The sequence below is a fragment of the Sus scrofa genome, chromosome X (assembly GCF_000003025.6).
Source record: "Sus scrofa isolate TJ Tabasco breed Duroc chromosome X, Sscrofa11.1, whole genome shotgun sequence".
NCBI classification, from domain to species: Eukaryota; Metazoa; Chordata; class Mammalia; order Artiodactyla; family Suidae; genus Sus; species Sus scrofa.
In genome coordinates this window covers 110,035,465-110,057,259 of record NC_010461.5, presented here as the reverse complement: position 1 = coordinate 110,057,259, position 21,795 = coordinate 110,035,465, and the positions used below count along the sequence as shown (strand labels likewise).

At 41.3% G+C, this 21,795-nt stretch overlaps 1 long non-coding RNA gene across 1 annotated transcript in view; it reads left to right on the top strand.

Annotated features, from left to right (window-relative positions):
* LOC110257831 overlaps window positions 1–19,223 on the top strand; it is a 40,124-nt gene extending 20,901 nt beyond the window's left edge. The window contains exon 3 of the long non-coding RNA XR_002340842.1: window positions 18,219–19,223. This is a non-coding gene — a long non-coding RNA (uncharacterized LOC110257831). The remainder of the gene's footprint in view (window positions 1–18,218) is intronic.

Genomic DNA, 21,795 nt, shown 5'->3' with positions numbered 1-21,795 from the left:
GGTTGCTACAGCTGGGGGAAAGTAGACAGTGAGGAGTGACTACATGGTATAAGGTTCTTCTTTTTTTTTTTTTTGTCTTTTGTCTTTTTGTCTTTTCTTGTTGTTGTTGTTGTTGCTGCTATTTCTGGGCCGCTCCCGCGGCATATGGAGGTTCCCAGGCTAGGGGTTGAATCGGAGCTGTAGCCCCCGGCCTACACCAGAGGCACAGCAACGCAGGATCCGAGCCGCGTCTGCAACCTATACCACAGCTCATGGCAACGCCGGATCGTCAACCCACTGAGCAAGGGCAGGGACCGAACCCGCAACCTCATGGTTCCTAGTTGGATTCGTTAACCACTGCGCCACGACGGGAACTCCAAGGTTCTTCTTTAGGGAGATGAAAATGTTCCGGAATTAGGGAATGGGGATTGTTGCATAGCCCTGTAAATGTACTAAAAGACACTGAATTGACAGCATACATCCAAACAAAAACTTGTACACTGATTTTCATAGCAGCATTATTCGTAATAGACAAAAGTGAAAACAACTCAAATGTCTGTCGACTAATGAATGCATAAAAAATGTGATATATTCATATAATAACATATTATTCAGTAATAAAACTATAAAACTCTAAATGAAAGAAATTAAAGCAGACACAAATAAATGGAAAAATATCCCATGTGCGTGGATCAGAAGTATTATATTGTTAAAATGTACTCCCCAAAGTTATCTACATATTCAATACAATCTCTATCAAAATCCAATCGCATTTCTTACAAAAGTAGAAAAACAATCCTAAAATTCATATGGAGTCAGAAAATCCCAAATAACCAAAGCAATTTTTGAGCAAGAAGAACAAAGCTGGAAGCATCACACATCCTGACTTCAAAACTTATTTAACTTATTTCAAAACTACAGTAACCAAAACAGTATGGTATAGACGAATGGCACAGAATAGAGAGCCCAGAAATGAACCCACACACATACAGTCAACTGATCTTCAACAAGTCTTCCAAGACTATTGAAAGGGGAAAGGACATTCTCTTCAATAAATAGTGCTGGGAAAACTGAATGTCCACATGTGAAAGAATGAAATTGGACCCTCATCTTACACAGTACACAAAAATCAACTAAAAATGGATGAAAAACTTAAATGAGACCCAAATCCATAGAACTTTTGGAAGAAAAAATAGAGGAAAACCTTCTTGACTTTGGTCTTGGCAATGATTCCTTAGATGCGACACTAAAAGCACAGCCAACAAAAGCATAAATAGACAAGTGGTACTATGTAAAACTAAAAAGCTCTGTACAGCAAAGGAACCAATTAACAAAGTAAAAGGCAAGCTATGGATTAGGAGAAAAATATTTTCAGACCATTATAGCTGATAAAGGATTAATATCTAAAATGTATAAGGAACTCCTACAACTCAATAGCAAGAAAATCCAGATAACCTGGTTTAAAAAATGAGCCAAAGACCTGAATAGACATTTTTCCAAAGAAGACATACAAATATGAAAAGGTGCTCAACATCACTAATCATCAGGGAAATGCAAATCAAAACCACAAGGAAATATCATCTCACATCCTTTAGGATGGCCACTATCAAAACCCTCCAGAAAATAAGATGTGGAGAAACTGGAACCTTTGTGCACCGTTGGTAGAAATGTAAAATGGTTTAGCTGCTATGGAAAATGGCGTGGTGGTTTCTCAAAAAATAAAATTAAAATAGAATTACTAGCAATCCCATGTCTGGATGTAGATCCAAAAGAATTGAAATCAGAATCTTTCCGAGATATTTGCACACCCATGTTCATAGCAGCATTATTTACAATAGCTGGGAGGCAGAAGCAAGCCTAGTGTCCATTGATGGATGAATAGATTTTAAAAATGTAGTACATGCATACAATGGAATATTTTTCAACCTTACAAAAGAAGGAAATCCTCGAGTTCCCACCATGGCATGGTGGGTTAAGAATCCAACTGGAGTGGTTCAGGTCACTGAAAAGGAGTGGGTTCAATCCCCAGCCCAGTGCAGTGGATTGAAGGATCCAGCATTGCCAGAACTGTGGCTTGGATTTGATCCCTGGCCTGAGAACTTCCATATGCTGTGGGTGTGGCCATAGTTAAAAAAAAAAAAAAAAAAAAGGAAATCCTATCACATGATATGCCATGGATGAACTTTGAAGTCATTATGCTAAGTGAAATAAGCCAGTCACAAAAGACAAATATGTTGTGATTTAATCTGTATAAAGTATATATAGAAATAGAAGTTGAATGGTGATTGCCAGAGGCTGATGGAGCGGGAAACGGGGAGATGTTGTTAATGGCTATAGAGTTTCAGTTTTGCAACACAAAAAAATTCCTGGAGATGGTAAATCTTACATTAAGTGTGGTTTTTTTTAAACCACAGTAAATTTTTTTTTAAGAAAAAGTTGGAGGTGCTACTTTACCCCACAGGCAGCAAACTCAAGGACTTAAGTAGTCATTGAAGCTACTGGTATTAGTTCATATCGTAAAGAAGTTTAAGAAAAATTTAAGAACAATTATAAGTGATAGCATTAAAATGGATTTTTAACAGGATTTGGGATGTTTTGGTGATACCCAGATCACTAAATAGGGGATTATTTAAAAGCATTACTAAATAGGGGATTATTAGGCTATCAAACAACCTAGCTTTTAGTATATGGAAAAGAGAGCCTTCTGGCCTATATGGGCCACAGTTCTGATAGAGTGAGACTATTATTATGTTCCAATAAAATTTAAATTCTAAGTGTGCCTAGTTAATTATTCAATTGCTTAAGTAGTATTACTTTAAGTTTTTTTTTTTAAGTTTGTTAAAGCAAAGTGATACTGCACAGAAGCTTTGTAAAACAACCAAACCCGAACAATGTTATATATTTAAAAAAACTGAAAGGACACTTAATCATTGTTTTATAGTTCTGTATTTCCATGGCAGATGTTGACATTTTACCATTGTTCCAGAATCTAATGTCGTTATTCCTATTCAGAATTTTCCATTTTCAAAAAATTCCATCTGCAGCTGTATTTCTAAGAGAACTCTCTGCTTGTAAAAAGCCTGGCATTTCTAAGCAGGTTTGTAAATAGATTTGAAGGAGGACATGCAAGCGCTGGAGACCTGCCTGGGTTAATTAATTCTCTTTTCAGGCATTAGAACCTATACAAGTAGGCCAGCTGGAGGTGAAGTTTCCTTTGAAAGAGATAATTATATGCCCTACCAATTGTTTGCTTTTCTACATCTCCCCCAGTCAGATTCCCCAGAATTCAGAAACTAAGTATCAGGAGAGGTTTTTCCTTTCCTGGGAAACCGAGCATGTAGATGAGCTGAGATAATAATTGTGGCTAATACAGATAGTGTGAAGGTCTGGATGAAGCATACAAATAATTGCAAAGAGGGGACTGTGGGCTTCTGCTAAATATAGCGTATAGAAACCGCTAAGGCATTGTGAATGCGTGAGTGGGCTTCAATTCACATTTTTTCCCTTTTGTTCCTTCTGAGATGCTGTTACCTCAATTTCACACCATCCCTTTTCTTTCCAGCAGGATGTTGTGGAAAGTAGCTCCCTGCCTCACCTGGCCAGCCTCTTCCGTGGGGGCGGGCGAGGGGTGGGGGCTGGGGGGCGAGGGAAGCCGGTGGCCCCGGCACCAGCAGGGGGCAGTTAGGACTCGGCTGGGAGCTCCCGGCACAGCTGGCCTTGCCCTCCAAAGCGGACCTCACCCAGGAGGTGGCTCCCCAGCGCAGTTGGTCAGGCAAACCGAACGCTGGTTCTTCCCTCCTGTTTGGGATTCAAGTACACGGGACCCACCCTCAGAGGCCTTGGACAGGCCTGCTCCTTCAGGCGGTGTGCGCCTGGGGAGAAAGTTCTGTGTCCCAGGCTACTTACCAGGGTGGCTGCAGGGACTTAGATGCCAGTCTAAATGTTACTCCCAATACCCTTTGCTGTAAAGGCTACAAGTTCCACATGCTTCTCTCTGGCCACGCCTAAAGTCTTCTTCGTTGTGTCCTATTGGGCTAGGGGAACGTTATCAAGCTGAAGGACTGTAGTTACTTGGTGTTCTCCCTCTTCCAGTTTTGTCTACACTCAAGGAAAATAATAGACGGGGAATAGGTCAAGAGTGACCTTTGCTTCCCTTGGAGGAATAGAAGGGGACCAGCCAGCGGGGGGTTGTCTGGTAGCACCTAATTGAGACACAAGTTAACAGCTTTCTCCACAGTAAAAACAGCAGGGACAAAGGAGCAGGTCACAGCAGCCTCTGCTTCACAGGTCAGTGCTGCTCGCTGCCTCAGGCTTGTGTAGAGTCCCTTCCCAGTACTGCTGTGTTGGTGCCTCTATGGACGCAAGGAGCTCATGGTGCCTCGTGTCTTCTCCCTGTCTTGCGTTCAGGGGGAAAGTAGGTGGTGGTTCTTAAAAGGCATAGATCAGCAAAGACACCAGACTTGCTGGTTGGGATAGAAGTTAGTCTAAAGGGAGAACGACTGGGAGACCCTGATGAGGGCTTCTGGGGTGAGTCCACGACTGGCAGATGAGGGGTGAAAGCTGAGCTGCCCTACTCACACAGGCTCCTTCGTCATGGGCCTGCCATCCAGTGGATCCCATCCTATCACTTAATCATAGAGCCAGAGGCCTGGAAATCCTGATGGCTTCCTTTTCCCTTTATTTTCTATTGTTATCTGCAAGGGAAATCTGTAAAAGGGGGAATTGAGGGTGACCGAATCTTGCCTTAATCGGTAGAATGAAGGGTTCAGATAAGGATTTGGGGGGGACAGACCCCCAAAGAGTGTTGCTCTCTCTGTTGATGTGGGAGCAAGATAGAAGCTGGTCTGTTGGGTTTCTCTCTTAACACCAGCGTCTCCTTCATAAGCCTCTGTTGCCCTGAGCCTGTGAGCTTTAGAGACCTGGTTTCCTCTCCTTTTGAGAGACTGAAAAAGAGCAGCTGTACCAGTGCTTTGACAGAGATTGGGGACTGGAAATACAATCAGAGTTTCCATTTTCCTACGGCATAATCTATTTCCAATAGAAACAACTGTGCAGTGACTGCAAGGGAACTGGACCAGGAGTGATCCCCACCTTGCTTCGTGTGCTGGAAAGCAGCCCAAAAGGAGCATTAGGGGGAGCTCTGGTATATGTCCACAGAGAGGAAGTAGTGGTGGAAGAAATGTTGCCCTGGAAAGTCTAGAGCCTCCATTACAGGCCTCTGCTGCCCTGAACCTGTGGGTTTTGGATACTTCTCCTCTCTCTATTTTTGTTAAAATAAACTTTTAATTTTAGAGAAGTTTTCGATGTATAAAAAGTTGCAAAGAGAGTACAGAGAACTCTTGTGTAGCCCACATCCAATTTACACTATTAAAAACCTCTTATGTGATTACGGTCTGTTTGCCATAACAAATGAACTCAAACTGGTACATTACAATTAACTAAATACACTTTAGTCACATTTCATTGCTTTCCCCCTAATATCCTCTTTCTGTTGTAGGATCTCATCCAGGATACCACCTGTATTAGTCTGCTCAGGTTGCTTTAACAACATTGCTCAAACAGAGTGGCTTAAAAACTGGAAATTGATTTTCTCACAGTTCCCCAGGCTACAAATCTAAGATTAAAGTGTGGACAGATCTGGTTTCTCCTGAGGCCTCTCTCTTTGGCTTGCAGACAGCTGCCTTCTGAGTCCACACGTGCCCTTTCCTCTGTGTGCAGGTGCTCCTGGTGTCTCTTCCTCTTCTTCTGAGGACCCTAGTGCTATTGAATTGTGGCCCCACCCTAATGACCTCATTTAACCCTAATAGCCCCTTTAAAGGCCCTGTATCCAAATACAATCACATTGGGGGTTAAGGATTCACCGTGAATTTTGTGGGTACAATTCAGTCCATAATACCATCTTTCCTCTGTTTTTTGATAGGTTGAGACAGAGCAACTGGCTATCTGCCTTTATAGAGGTTAGAGATTGAAACTACCATTAGATTTTCCATTTCCCTAGAAGTTTTCTTTTATTCAACTATAGTTGATACGCAATATTTTATTCGTTTCAGGTGTACAGCTTCAGATTACGCATTATACATTATTACAAGATATTGAATATGGTTCTCTGTGCTATACAGTAAATCCTGGTTGCTTACCTATTTTACATATAGTAGTATGTGTATGTTAATCCCAAACTCCTAATTGATCCCTCCCTCTCCTCTTTCCTCTGTGGTAACCATAAGTTTACTTTCTATGACTGTGTCTATTTGCATTTTGTAAATAAGTTGATTTGTATTAATTTTTTAGATTCCACATATAAGTGATATATCATATAATATTTGTCTTTCTCTGTCCAACTTACTTCACCTAGTATAATAATCTCTAGGTCCATCCATGCTGCTGCAAATGGCAATATTTCATTCTTTTTATGGCTAGGTAATATTCCATTGTTTGCTTTCTGTCTCTTTCTCTCTCTGTGTGTGTGTGTGTGTGTGTGTGTGTTTCTCACATCTTCCGAAATGAATAGTCTGTTGGTGGATATTTAGGTTGCTTCCATGTCTTGGCCATTGTGAACAATGCTGCTATGAACATTGGTGTGCATGTATCTTTTTGAATTTGAGTTTTTGTCTTTTCTGGTTATATGCACAGGAATGATTGCTGGGTCATATGGTAACTCTATTTTTAGTTTTTTAAGGAAACTCCAGATTGTTTCTATGGTGGCCACACCAATTTACATGCCCACCAACAGTGTAGAAGAGTTCTGTTTTCTCCACACCCTCTCTAGCATGTATTGTTTGCAGACTTTGATGATGGCCTTTCTGACCAGGGCGAGGTAATAGCTCATTGTAGTTTCGATTTACATTTCTCTAATAATTAGCAATATTGAGCATTTTGCCATGTGCTTTTTGGCCATCTGTCTGTATTCTTCAGAGAAATGTGTATTTAAATCTTCTGCCCATTTTTTGATTGAGTTGTTTAATTTTTTTTAATTGAGTTGTATGAACTGTCTGTATATTTTTGGAAATTAAGCCCTTGTCAGTTGCATCATTTGCAAATATTTTCTCCCAGTCTGAAGGTTGTTTTTTTTGTTTGTTTGTTTATGGTTTTCTTTGTTGTGCAAAAGTTTATTAGTTAGATTAGGTCCCATTTGCTTATTTATTTACTTATTTTTATTAAAGTATATTTGGAGTTCCCCTTGTGGCTCAGCGGAAACAAACCTGACTTGTATCCATGAGGATTTGGGTTTAATCCCTGGCCTCACTCAGTGGGTTAAGGATCCAGCATTGCCTTGAGCTGTGGTATAGGTTACAGACGTGGCTTGGTTTCCCCACTGCTGTGGCTGTGGTGTCAGCTGGCAGCTATAGCTCTAATTAGACCCCTAGCCTGGGCACCTCCATATGCCACAAGTGCAGACCTAAAAAAAAAAGTATAGTTGATTTGGAATGTTTTGCCAATTTCTGCTGTACAGCAAAGTGATCCAGTCATACATATATACACATTGTCTTTTTTATATTTTCTTCCATTATGGTCTATCCCAAGAGACTGGATATAGTTTCCTGTGCTATGCAGTAGGACTGCATCGCTTATCCATTCTAAATGTAATAGTTTGCATCTACTAAACCCAAACTCCCAGTCCATCCCACTCCTTCCCATCTCCCCATTGGGAACTACAATTCTGTTCTCTGTGTCTCTGAGTCTGTTTCTGTTTTGCAGATAAGTTCATTTGTGCCATATTTTAGATTCCACATATAAGTGGTATCATATGGAATTTGTCTTTCTCTTTCAGATTTGCTTCACTTAGTGTGAGAATCTCTAGTTGCATCTGTGTTGCCGCAAATGCCATTATTCTGTTGTTTTTTTTTTATGTCTGAGTAGTATTCCATTGTGTATATGTACCACATCTTCTTTACCCATTCATCTGTCAACAGATGTTTAGGTTGCTTCCATGTCTTGGCTATTGTGAATAGTGCTTCAGTGAATATAGGGGTACATTTATCTTTTTGAATGAAAGTTTTATCCAGATATATGCCCAGGGGTGGGATTGCTGGATCATATATGGTGGTTCTATAGTTTTCTGAGGAAACTCCATCTGTTTTCCATAGTGATTGTACCAATTTACATTCCCATCAAAAGTGTAGGATGATTCCCTTTTTTCAACACCCTCTCCAACAGTTGTTATTTGTAGACTTATTAATGATGGCCATTCTGATGTTGAGCATTTTTTCGTGTGCCTACTGGCCATTCGTATATCTCCTTTGGAGAAATGTCTATTTAAGTCTTGTACCCATTTTTTGAGTGGGTGTTTTGTTTTTTCTGTTGAGTTGTAAGAGTTGTTTGTATATTTTGGAGATTAAGCCGTTGTAGTTTGCATCATTTGCAACTATTTTCTCCCATTTTGTAGAATGGTTTCTTTTGCTATGCAAAAGCCTGTCAGTTTGATTAGGTCCCTTTTGTTTATTTTTGTTTTTATTTCTATTGCCTTGGGAGACTGACCTAAGAAAACATTTGTATGGTTGATGTCAGAGAATGTTTTGCCTAGATTTCTCTTCTAGGAGTTTTTTGGTGTCATGTCTTATATTTAAGTCTTTACACCATTTTGAGTTGATTTTTGTGTATGGTGTAAGAGAGTTCTAATTTCACTGATTTACATGAGGCTATCCAGCTTTCCCAACACTACTTGCTGAAGAGATTGTCTATTCTCTACTGTATATTCTTGCCTCCTTTGTCAAAGATTAATTGATTACAGATGTGTGGGTTTATTTCCATGCTTCTTATTCCATTCCATTGATCTATCTGTCTGCTTTTGTGCCAATACCACACTGTTTTTATTACTGTAGCTTTATAGTATTGTATAAAATCTGAGAGAGTTATCCCTTCAGTTTTGTACTTTTTCCTCAGAATTGCTTGTGCAATTTTGGGTCTTTTGTGGTTCCATATAAATGTTAGGATTATTTGTTCTAGCTCTATGAAAAAACTGTCATGGATAATTTGATAGGGATCACACTAAAGCTGTAGATTGCTTTGGGTAGTATGGCCATTTTAACAATATTAATTCTTCCAATCCAAGAGCAGGGTATGTCTTTCCATTTCTTTCTAACACCTTCAATTTTCTTTATCAGTGTTTTATAGTTCTCAGTGTATAGGTCTTTCTTTTTGGTCAGGTTTATTCCTAAGTTTTTGTTTCATCTTGTTTTGTTTTGTTTTTTGGCCACACCCATGGTACATGGAAGTTCCCAGGCCAGGGATAGAACCAGAGCAACCGCAGAGACAATGCCAAGTAATTATGATGTGAGCCACAGGGGAAGTCCCTAGGTATTTTTTTTTTTTTTGATGCAATTTAAAATGGGATACTTTTTTTTGGAGTTCCCGTTGTGGCTCTGTGGTTAATGAACCTGACTAGGTAGCATGAGGTTGTGGGTTCGATCCCTGGCCTCATTCAGTGGCTTAAGGATCCTGCATTGCTGTGGCTGTGGTGTAGGCTGGCAGCTATAGCTCGGATTCGACCCTTAGTCTGGGAACTTCCACATGCTGTGGGTGCAGCCCTGAAAAAAAAAAAAAGACAAAAATAAATAAAAATTAAATGGGATTTTTTTTTACTTTCTCTTTCTGATATTTCATTGTTAGTGTAAAGAAATGGAACACATTTCTGTGTATTGATCCTGTATCCTGCTACCTGCTGAATTAATTTATTAGCTATAATAGTTTTTGTGTAGCGTCTTTAGGGTTTTCTATATAGAGTATCGTGTCTTCTGCATACAATGACAATTTTAGCTCTTCCCTTCCAATTTGGATACATTTCTTACATTTCCTTTTCTGATTGCCTTGGCTAGGACTTCCAATACTATGTTGAACAGAAGCGGTGAGAGTGAGCATTCTTGTTTTGTTCCAGATTTTAGCTGGAAGTCTTTCAGCTTTTTACCATTGAGTACCATATTGGCTGTGGGTCATTTTCTCAGAAGTTTTTCTACAGCATAAGGAGAAAAAAACGCGGTGATCGTTTTAAGATGAATGGATCATGACAGATCCTTCCCCTTTTTTGGTACTTGAAAACTGTTTGTTTAGATATAAATTTGGAGGATACATTCAGACAGGCATCTCTGTTACCAGTCCACAGTATTTGAAAAGCTGGTGAAAAACAAGCTGCCTGTTCATACTAGTTCTTTCTTCACTGACCTTTGCTGCTCTCTGTCTCTGGTTCTGTAGACCTTACCTTTCAGGTCTCTCATGGCTCTACAGTTTTAAGAACATTGCTGGTAGTCCCTTTTTAGAACTAGAGGCCTCAAATTCGCAAGGGCCATGATACTTTCTGTTATCCAATTTATGCCCAAAGAAAAGAATGTGCAGGGAAAAGGTTGAAAAATAATCCTTGAGAGAGTGAAAATGGCAGAGTGAGGGCTTCTAAAAGGTTTCTCCTGCATCAAGTAATGAGAAAACTGTCAAAAAGTATCAGAAGTAACTTTTTCAGAACTCTGAGAATCAACTGAAGGTTTGTAGTAATCAAGGAGCATTTATTCAAGAAAAATGGATAAGTAAGAACAGTGAGCTTTGTGGCATTTTAACTTGCCTCAGTCCCACCCCCTACTCTCCAGATGGTAGCCTTGAAAAACTACAGCCCACCTTCTCATCTTGGCAACCAGCAGAGGGAGCAGAACAAGTGTGGAGGTCTTTCAAATATTCATTCCCCCAAAATTGTCATTATTTGATGTATCCGTTGGCTCCCTGGAAGACCTCACTTCCAAGGGTGTCTGTATTTAACCTGACTCAGTGCTTGCTCAGCATGAAAAGCTTTTCCCCATAAGGCATTTGTCTAAAGAAAGTTGTGGGGCAATTGTTTAACTCCCTGGCTGTTTGAGAAGGTAGGAACAGTGGTGGAGAACAAAAAGCTAACCAAAATCTAGAAATAAAGCTGGGGAGTTAGATGTCTATAGAGGTTTTGAAAAGCTCTGTCACATTCCTGGGAATGTAGAAGGTCGTGTACATGCCCAAGTTTTCTATGTGTTCAGAAAAGACCTGAGAAGACTCCATACTGTCACCTTTCACAGACCTCGAGGCTCTGCAAAAGCACAAAGCAAAAGCTAAGGCAGAGTTGTAAATTGCCCGCTGGAGCATTGACAGTGGGCCTTCACACAGACACACATAGAGTTCCTCAACAAAGATTGGTAGATTTATTGGTTTCACTAATTTAAAGAAACTCCTGTACAATAGTTAACTGACAATTAAGCTAACTGAGCAGAGATTTTTGTGGTCACACATGACAAAGAATACGGACTTTAACAGAATTCAGGAAGACCATTAAATAAGCAAATAACAACATTTACAACAGACAGCAACAAAACATATTCAGGGGAGGGGAGATAATTTGGTTTCTATAAGTTTTCACATTATACTACTTAAAATTTCCAGTTTTCAGCAAACTGTTGCAAGATATGCAAAGAAACAAGAAACTATGGTCCATACACAGGATAAAAATCAATAAACAAAAACTGTCACTGAAGAAGCTCAGACATTAGACTTACTAGGCAAAGACTTTAAATAAATCATTTAAAATGTGCTCGAAGAACTAAAGTATATTAGAGGAACTAAAAGAAAGTATAAGAATGATATGTCACGAAATATTGAACATTAATGATAAGATGGAAATTATAAAAAAGTGACAAATACAGATTCCACTGTGGAAAAACAGTAGCTGAAATGAAAAATTTACTAGAGGAACTCAATAGCATATTTGAGCAGAGAACCTAGAGATAGATCAATTGGACTTATCTAGTCTGAGAAAGAGAAAGAAGAAAGAATGAAAAATAAACAGAGCCTCAGAGATTTAGGGGACAACATCAAGTGTACCAACATATGCATAATGGGAAGCCTAGAAAATTAGGAAAGAGCAAAAGGCAGAAAGAATATTAGAAGAGACAATGGTCAAAACTTGCAAAATTTCATGAAAAACATTAATCCGTACACCCGAGAAGCTTCACACATTAATTTGATTAAAGAGGTCCACACCTAGACACAAAAGAGCCAAACTATTGAAATATAATGACAGTGTGAAAGTCTTGAAAACAATGAGAAAAGAGACCCCAAACATACAGGGATCCTTGAAGAGGTGAGCAATTAACTTATCAGAAACCACGGAGGCCATATCACCTGTCTGAAGGCAGTGTCATGACATATTCAAAGTGTTGAAAGAAAAAGTCTGTCAACCAAGAATTCTTTTTTTTTTTTTTTTTTTTTTTTTTTTGTCTTTTCTTTTTGCCATTTCTTGGGCCGCTCCCGCGGCATATGGAGGTTCCCAGGCTAGGGGTCGAATTGGAGCTGTAGCCACCGGCCTACACCACAGCCACAGCAATGTAGGATCCGAGCCACGTCTGCAACCTACACCACAGCTCACGGCAACGCCGGATCGTTAACCCACTGAGCAAGGGCAGGGACCGAACCCGCAACCTCATGGTTCCTAGTCGGATTCGTTAACCACTGCGCCACGATGGGAACTCCAAGAATTCTTAATATATTAAAACTATGCTTTGGAGTTCCCATCATGGCTCGGCGGAATCGAATCTGACTAGCATCCATGAGGATGCAGGTTTGATCCCTGGCCCCATTCAGTGGGGTAACGATCCGGCGTTGCCGTGAGCTGTGGTGTAGGTTGCAGATCGGGCTTGGATCCTGTGCTGCTGTGGTTATGGTTGCAGCTCCAATTTGACCCCTAGCTGGGGAACCTCCATATGCTGCAGGTATGGCCTAAAAAGACCAAAAAAAAAAAAAATCCCAAAAAAGTGCATAAGAAAAAGAGCAATTAAGACATTCCCAGATGAATAAAAGCAAAGAGTTCTTTTCTTTTCTTGGAGGACCTGGCCTCCACAACGTACTAAAGGAAGTTCTTCAGGGTGCAGTGAAAGGACATTAGACAGTAACTTGAATCCACATGAAGAAAGAGAGGACCAGTAAAGTTAGCTACGTAGACAAACATAAAAAACTGTATGAATACACACACAGAGACACACAAACAGTTTGTTACTTGTTTTTTTCTCCTATCTGTTTTTAAAAGACAACTCCGTAAAGTGATAATTATAAGTCTGTGTTCGTGGGCATACAGTGTATAAAGATGTAAAGCAAAAAGGAAGGGAGAAGGAATGGAGTTTTAGGAGAACAAACTTTTTGTATACTGTTAAAATTAAGTCGATATTAGTAACAAACTAGATGGTTATCAGTGTTGCCTGAATCTAAATAACCTGCCTGTTTTTCCTTCCCTTTATTCACTCCCTCCTCTCTCTCTTTTTTTCTTTTTGCTTTTTTAGGGCGGTACCTGCAGCATATGGAGGTTCCCAGGCTAGGGGTCAAATCAGGGCTGCAGCTGCTGGTCTACGCCACAGCCACAACAACATGAGATCCGAGCCACATCTGCGACCTACACCACTATACCACAGCTCATGGCAACGCTGGATCCTTAACCCACTGAGTGAGGCCAGGGATTGAACCTGCATCCTCATGGATCCTAGTTGGGTTCATTACTGCTGAGCCACGACGGGAACTCCTAGGTTACTCTCTTTACATTTGCTCTCTGCCTATAGCATGGCTCGCTCTCCCTTACTCAGTTCCCTGTGTTTTTTCTCCAGTGCTACTAAGTTAGAACCATTATAGAGCTGGGGGTGTGAAGCGAGGGAGACATTGTTTATTCTGCTTTATGCATATCTAACGTCGAGGAACTCATTATGCCCAATTCTCTATTAGTCACAGGCTATTTTCACCTGAAGTGAATTGAAGCGAAAAGAATTCTTTTGTGGAATTATCTTTCATCAGTGAAACAGTTCTGGCTGGAAGGGTTGCCTCCCTGGGCCCTCTCTCCATCTCAGTCAGGTTGGCTGTGTGCAGGCCGCATGCAAATGATGTGTCTATTGTTTTTATATATATATTTTATATATATATATATTTATATATATTTTATATTTTATATATATATATATATAATGTATAGCATGTCCATGAATGTAGGCATTCACTTGGAGGAGCCTGGGAACCAACAAGGGATTTTTTCAGAGACAGTGTCTATATAGCCACTGAGTCAGAGGGCAGCTTAGAAGGATCAAATGGGTTGATGAAAAGTTGGAAGTCTGGACATTTCACACTGGCTTCTTCCTCACAGGCCTTAGCTGCTTTATGCCAACAACATTTGTCAATCTCTCCCCATTTAGGTCCCTTTTTAAACTTTATTTTCCTTTGCCCCCTTCCCCAAGTGCTGGGTTTGTGGTTTGGTGTTTTAGTCCTTCTAAAATAAAAGCACTTTTGGGAGTTCCCGTCGTGGCGCAGTGGTTAACGCATCCGACTAGGAACCATGAGGTTTCGGGTTCGGTCCCTGGCCTTGCTCAGTGGGTTAAGGATCCGCCGTTGCCATGAGCTCTGGTGTAGGTCGCAGACGTGGCTTGGATCTGGCGTGGCTGTGGTGTAGGCCGGTGCCAACAGCTCTGATTCGACCCCCAGCCTGGGATCCTCCATATACCTGGGGTGCGGCCCTAAAAGGACAAAAGACCAAAAAAAAGGCACTTTTGACCCCAAGCCTGTCACATGCCGCCCTGCGTTTTGCAGAGAAAGGAAAGTTGTTCGTTGTATTCCCTCTCCTTCTTCCTTCTCTGCCTGCCTTCCCTTCGCTCCAGGCTTGGGGGGTTATCTCAGTCTCTAGGACAATAGGCTGTGGCTCCGATTTTGCCTGTGGGGACCTGAGGAGACCCACGAGGGAATCATACAGGGGGAGATAGGACCCGAGACAGCCAGGAAGCAGGTAGCGTTTGGAAGTGGTCCGTGTAAAGACTTGTTTTTCTTTACTATGGTTCTGGTGCAAAGGCCAAACCAGCAGGCAGAGGGTGAGCACTTTAGGCAGTTAGTGGCAATCAGTGGCGAGGGGAGGGGTGGTGGTCAATATCTGTGCCCAGGGAAGTGGGAAGCACCACCAGACAGGTGGATTACTGTTGCAATGAGGAATTGGGTTAGGTTAGAAATCAGGAGTCCCCGTGGTGGCTCATTGGTAACGAACCCGACTAGCATCCATGAGGACATTCTATCCCTGGCCTCGCTCCGTGGGTTAGAGATCCAGTGTTGCCATGAGCTGTGGGGTAGGTCGCAGATGCGGCTCAGATTCCGAGTTGCTGTGGCTGTGGGGTAGACCGGCAGCTGCAGCTCCGATTCGATCCCTAGCCTGGGAACTTCCATATGCTGCAGGTGCAGCCCTAAAAAGATGAAAAAAAAAAAAAAGAAAGAAAGAAAGAAAAGAAAGAAAGAAATCCAGGTAGGCTGACAGTAGGAAACTGTGAACATGTATCAAAGTCTGGAGAGGAATAGGATTTTGGTCCCTAGAAGGGGAGCCAGCAAGGCTGGTGTTGTGGGATCAAGGTATTTGGTAGGACATCAGAGTGAGGGCTTTGGCTCAGGGAGGAGGCATAGGTCCAGTGATCAGAACTGGGGCACAAGGAGGGCCTGGACCTTAGGACACGGTGTGCGCAGAGCAGTAAAGAGCACAACTTTGTAGGCTTTCATTCTTCTTGAGCTTCCACCCTGTGCCAAGTGCAGTCTTGTAAAGATGGAAAATGAAAATGTCTGTACCCAGTCTCTATCCAATGACTCTTGGACAGCAGTATGACCTGGGGAAAGTCACTGAACTAGCTTGTCACTCAATTTTCTTAACTGTAAAATGTTTTGAGACTATGGAAGCTCCAGAATTTCCAGTTTGGTTGAAAGGAGCAGAGATGTGGCAGGCTACAGACCTGTTTTGAAGATGCTTTCACACAGCAAGCAGAATTTGTTTCTTCTCCAGTATTTTACTATGAAAACTTTCAAACATGTTCAAAAGTTGAAAGAAGTATAGACACCAGACACCCACCACCTAGATTCTACAGTGATTATTAACATTTTGCGTTATTTGCTTTATCGCATATCCTCCATCCATCAATCAGAGTAAGTTGCAGACATGGGTACACGTTACCCCTAAATGTTTCAGCATGCATGTCATTCACTAGAATCCAATAGTTATTTTATGGTACTTTTTATTTTTGAGGTAAAACTCACAGACAGCAGCATGTATAAATCTCAAGTGTAGTATTAGATTAGCTGTGACAAATGCATACATTCATGCAACCCAAACCCCTATCAAAATATAGAACGTTTTCTTCACCCCAGAAAGTTCCCTAATGTTTCTTTCCAGCCAGTCCCACTCCACCCACTCTGTATTAGTTTCCTAGGACTACTGTAATAAATTATTACACACTGGGGGGCTTAAAACAACAGAAACTTATTCTCCCACAGTTCTGGAGTGCAGACGTCCAAATTCAGGGTGTCAGCAGAGCCATGCTCTCTCTGAGGGTTCCAGGGAAGAATCCGTTCAGTTCCTTTCTTTTCACTTCCTAGTGTTGCTGGCAACCCTTAGCATTCCTTGGTTTACAGATGCACCACGGCAATCTCTGTCTCTGTCATCACATGGCATTCTCCTTGCATGTTTCTGTCTTTGTCTCTCCTCTTCTTATAAGGACACCAGTCATACTGGATTAGGACTCACCATATTGACATTATTTAAACTTTATTATATCTCCAAAGACCCTATTTCCAAATAAGGTCACATCATAGGTACTGAGGGTTAGGACTTCAGCATATCTTTGGGGAGAACATAATTCAACTCTAACACATCCCAGATGCAACTGTTATTCTGATTTTTTCCCACCACTGATTTTGCCTGTTTTAGAATTTCACATAAATGGAATCATGTAATATACATTGTTTTGTGTCTAGCTTCTCTCACTCAGGATGTTCTTGTAATTCATCCATCTGGTTGTAAGTATCAGTTTGTATTTTCTTTTTATTACTGAGTAGTAGTCCATTGCATGGACATATTGCAATTTATCCATTCTTTTGTTGATGGACACTTAAGTTGTTTTTGGTTTTTTTAGCTATAAAAATAAAGCTGCTATAAATATTGATATTCAGATCTTTTGTAGATATATGCTTTTATTTCTTTTGGGTAAAAACATAGGAGTGGAATTGCTGGATGATGGGGACGAAGGAAGGAGTAGAGGGAGAAAAGGAAGAAGGAAAGAAGGGGAAGGAATTCTATTTTAACTGACTGGGCCACAGGGAGAAGACTTGCAGCAAGTTTATGTTGAGTCGGAGTGTTGGGGTGGAGTATCCTAAAACTCTGCAGACAGAGCTGTGTCTGGGGCTAGCACTGAGCCTCTAGTTAGGATCAAATTGATGTCTCAGCTATGGGTAAAAGGGGTCTTGTAGACTGGATTCAGACCCTTGTAAATGACCTCAGAGCCAGGTTCAGGAATTAAGATTCATTTGTCTTGAGCTGTGCATATTTCTTCAGCCTGTTTCCTAATTTTTATGGATAAAATGTGTAGTGAACGAAATAATGCCATTAGCAGCAAAATAGAGCTTATCATATTAAGTGAAGTAAGCCAGACAGAGAAAGATAAATATCATATGATATCACTTATATGTGCAATTTATTAAAATGACACAAAAGAACTTATTTATGGAGTTCCCGTTGTGGCGCAGTAGTTAACGAATCCAACTAGGAACTATGAGGTTGCGGGTCCGGTCCCTGGCCTTGCTCAGTGGGTTAAGGATCCGGCGTTGCTGTGAGCTGTGGTATAGGTCACAGGCGCGGCTCGGATCCCGTGTTGCTGTGGCTCTGGCGTAGGCCGGTGGCTACGGCTCCGATTCGACCCCTAGCCTGGGAACCTCCATATGCCGCGGGAGCGGCCCAAGAAATAGCAAAAAGACAAAAAAAAAAAAAAAAAAAAAAAGAAAAGAAAAGAAAAAAGAACTTATTTATGAAACAGAAACAAACACAAAGATTTCAAAATTGAATTTAGGGTTACCAAAGGTGAAACCGTGGGATGGGGGGATAAATTGGGAGGATGGGATTCACACACACACACTACTATATAGAAAATAGATAACTAACAAGGACCTACTGTATAGTGCAGGAAGGTTTACTTAATGTTTTTTAATAACCTGTGGGTGGCAAGAATGGATATATGTATATGTATATCTGAGCCACTATGCTGTAAATATGATGCTAATACAACACTGTAAGTCAACTATACCCCAATTAAAAAAAACCCTATAGTGACTAGGGTCCATGTGTTTCAGGGTTTTTTAAAACATCGGTTGCTGTTTCGTTCTGTGTCCAAAGATCCTAGAGGCTTAAAATAAATCATATTCTGGTTTCCAGATGTCATATTAGTGGCCTTGTTGTGGCCGTGTTTTCACAGAGGAAAGAAGCAGATGAATTCAGCAGAATTGGAGTCCAGTTCTCTAGGAAGCACCTCCTGGTAATCTCTGGCCACCCTGGAGTTGTCATCCCTGCAGATTATTGAAATGGCTCGCCTATGCAGCTGGCTAGGATCCAATTTGGCTACAGCCCGCCCTCGCTGAAGTCCGTGTTCAGTTCATCTCTCTGGTAATCCTCTGACTCTACTCTTGGATTTAGTCCAAGTATCTCTCTTGTTCTTAATGAGTTCCAGGACGGAAGATTCCACAGCCTCCTCTGACAGCTTATATTATAGTGCTTTATAATACTGTCAAGAAATGCCTATTTCTACTACAACTCATTTCCTCTTTTTCTAAATGAGTGAAAATAGAGATGAGACCACCGCTGTCTTCTCTCCTGGTAGCCCTTGTGTCCTATGATCCTGTGAAGGTAGTTTAGTGCGTTAGCCCTCAAGTTTCTTTCTGGAAAGTGTAGGGGAATATATCTTTGTATGTTCCCAATCTGAGGCACTATTAAATGTGAATGAATCAACTCTCTTGAGAGTTGAAGTGATTCTTTTGGGTACTTGTTCCAGCTGAGCTGTTATCTCACAAAGACTTGTTTCTTTTCCTAGTTGGCATTCATTTAATACTTTCACATAAGCCTGAGGAGGGCTGACAGTTTATTTTCCTGATGATTGGGCAAAGCTCATTGTTCTGACACTAACCTGTCTGCTTAATATCCAGCTCTTTGAACCCATGTCTGATCCTCAGTTCTGGAACCTTGCCTCCTGTTTGCAGTATGGTCACTTCAAGGTCTATGGCTTATATTGACGATGGCTTCTACTTTACCTTTTGTGTGTATGAAGGGCTCTTTCAGCTTATTAGGTGAGGGTGACCTTGATCAGCCTCCAGGGCTAGATGATGACAGGCACTGATATGTTGTTGGCCATGGAGGCAGCACATATTTCATTTAAAGTACAGCTAGGTCTTTTCAGTCAGGAAAGACAGTGTAGCAGAGTCGTTAAAGGCATTGACTCTAGGAGTTCCCTTGTAGCACAGTGGGTTAAAGATCCAGGATTGTCACTGCAGTGGCTCAAGTCACTGCTGTGGTGTGGGTTCAATCCCTGGCCCTGAAACTTCCACATACTGTGGATGTGGCAAAAAAAAAAAAAAAAATCATTGAATCTGGCATTGGACAGACCTGGGTTTGAATACCAGGTCTATTACATACCTGACTGTAATTTACCACATTTGTAAAATGGGCATGAATATAATATTACTTGTCTGAATAGATAAATAAGTTGTGATAGATTCATATATATAATGGAATACTATTCAACAACATAAAAAGGAATGGACTAAAATGGCAAATTTTATGTTGTCGATATATTACCACAATTTAGGATTCCAGACAAGATGGTAGAATCATCTTGTGAGCTCACCCCCTCTCACGAAACCACCAAAATCACAACTAACTGCTGAACAAAAAAGACTGAAACCTACCACAAAAGGCATTTTAAAAGCCCAAACAAAGAAAAAGCCACAATGAGCTCACAGGAGGAGCACTTTTGTGATATAATCCAATCCCATCCCCTACAGGTGGGTGACCCACAAGCTGGAAAATAACTCTCACAGAGGTTCCCCCACGGGAGTGAAACTTCTGAACCTCGCCTAGGGGTCTGGCATCAGGACGAGGAGCCCCCACAGCATTTGGCTGTGAAGGCTGGCAGGGCTTGAGTGCAGGAGCCCCTCAGGACTGGGGGAAACAGCCACTCCACTCTTGGAGGGAACACACACGCTTCCACATGCACAGGGACTGAGCACAAAGCACTGGCTCCAGAGTACCCTGGGCCAGACCTACCTGTGGGTCTCTGGGGAGGTGGGGGTCGGCTGGGGCTCACTGTGGGGGCAAGGACACGGGTGGCAGATGCCCCAGGGGATACGGATTGGCACGAGCTCTCCCTGAGGTTGTCATTTTGGCATCAAGACCTGGCCCCACCCAGCAGCCTGCAGGCTCCAGTGCTGGGACACCTCAGGCCAAATAACCAGCAGGGTGGGAACGCAGCACCACTCATCAGCAGATAGGCTGCCTAAAGTCACCCTGAGCCCACAGCTGCTTCAGCTCTAAACAAACCCCTTGACGTGGCCCTGCCCACCAGAGGGACAAGACCCAGCTGCACCTACCAGTGGGCAGGCACCAGTCCCTTCCACCAGGAAGCCTGTGCAAGCCCTTGGACCAACCTCACCCACCAGGCGGACAGACACCAGAAGCAAGAGGGACTATAATCTTGCAGCCTATGGAATGGAGACCACAAACTCAAAGTTTAACAACCTTTTTTTGGTAGCTTCTTTTTCCACTTTCCTCTTTTGTTCTCTTGCCTTGTGATTTAGTGACTATTTTTAGTGTTTTGTTTGGATCTCTTTTTCTTTTTTGTATGTATATCTATCATAGATTTTTTGTTTGCAGTTACCATGAGGTTTTGATATAGCAGTCTGTGTGTGTGTGTGTGTGTGTGCGCGCGCACGCACACGTGTGTGTGTGATTGCTTTAAGTTGTTGCTCTCTTAAGTTGAAATGTGTTTTATATTTTTTATGGCCTCACCTGTGGCATATGAAAATTCGTGGGCTAGGGATTGGATATGAGCCACAACTGCTACTTATGCCACAGCTGTGACAACACCAGATCCTAATTTGCTGTGCTGGGCTGGGGGTCAAACCCATGCCTCCACAGTGACCCAAGCCACTGCAGTCAGATTCTTAATCCACTGTACCACAGTAGGAATTCTTCAAAAGCATTTTAAATACATTCCAGATGAAGGAACAAGACTGAATAAGAGGAAGTGAAATGGAAATAGGCAATGTGCCTGAAAAAGAATGCAGAGTAATGACAGTAAAGATGATTTAAGATCTCAAAAAAGAATGGAGGCATAAACCAAAAAGACACAAGAAATGTTTAAGAAAGAGCTAGAAGATTTAAAGAACAAACAAACATAGATGAACAACACAATAACGGAAATGAAAAATACACTAGAAGGAATCAATGGCAGGATAAATGAGGCAGAACAAATAAGTGAGCTGGAAGACTGATTGTTTAAAATCATTTCCACAGAATAGAATAAAGAAAAAAGAATGAAAAGAAATGAAGACAGCCTAAGAGACCTCTGGGACAATACTAATGCACCAACATTCATATTATAGGGGTCTTAGAAGGAAAAGAGAGAAAGGTCCTGAGAAAATATTTAAAGAGATAATAGCCAAAAACTTCCACAATATGAGAAAGGAAACGTTCACTTAAGTCCAGTAAGCACAGAGAGTCCCATATAAGATAAACCAAGGAAGGAACATGACAAGATACATATTAATCAACTTTTCAAAAATTAAATACAAAGAGAAAATATTAAAAGCAAAAAGAGAAAATATTAAAAGCAAAAAGCAAAAACAAATAACATATAAGGGGCTTCCCATAAGGATATCAGCTGGTTTTTCAGCAGAAACTCTGCAGGACAGAAAGAGTGGCACAATATATTTGAAGTGATGAAAGGCAGGTTTCTATAACCAAGAATATTCTACCCAGCAAGGCTCTTGTTCATACTCAGT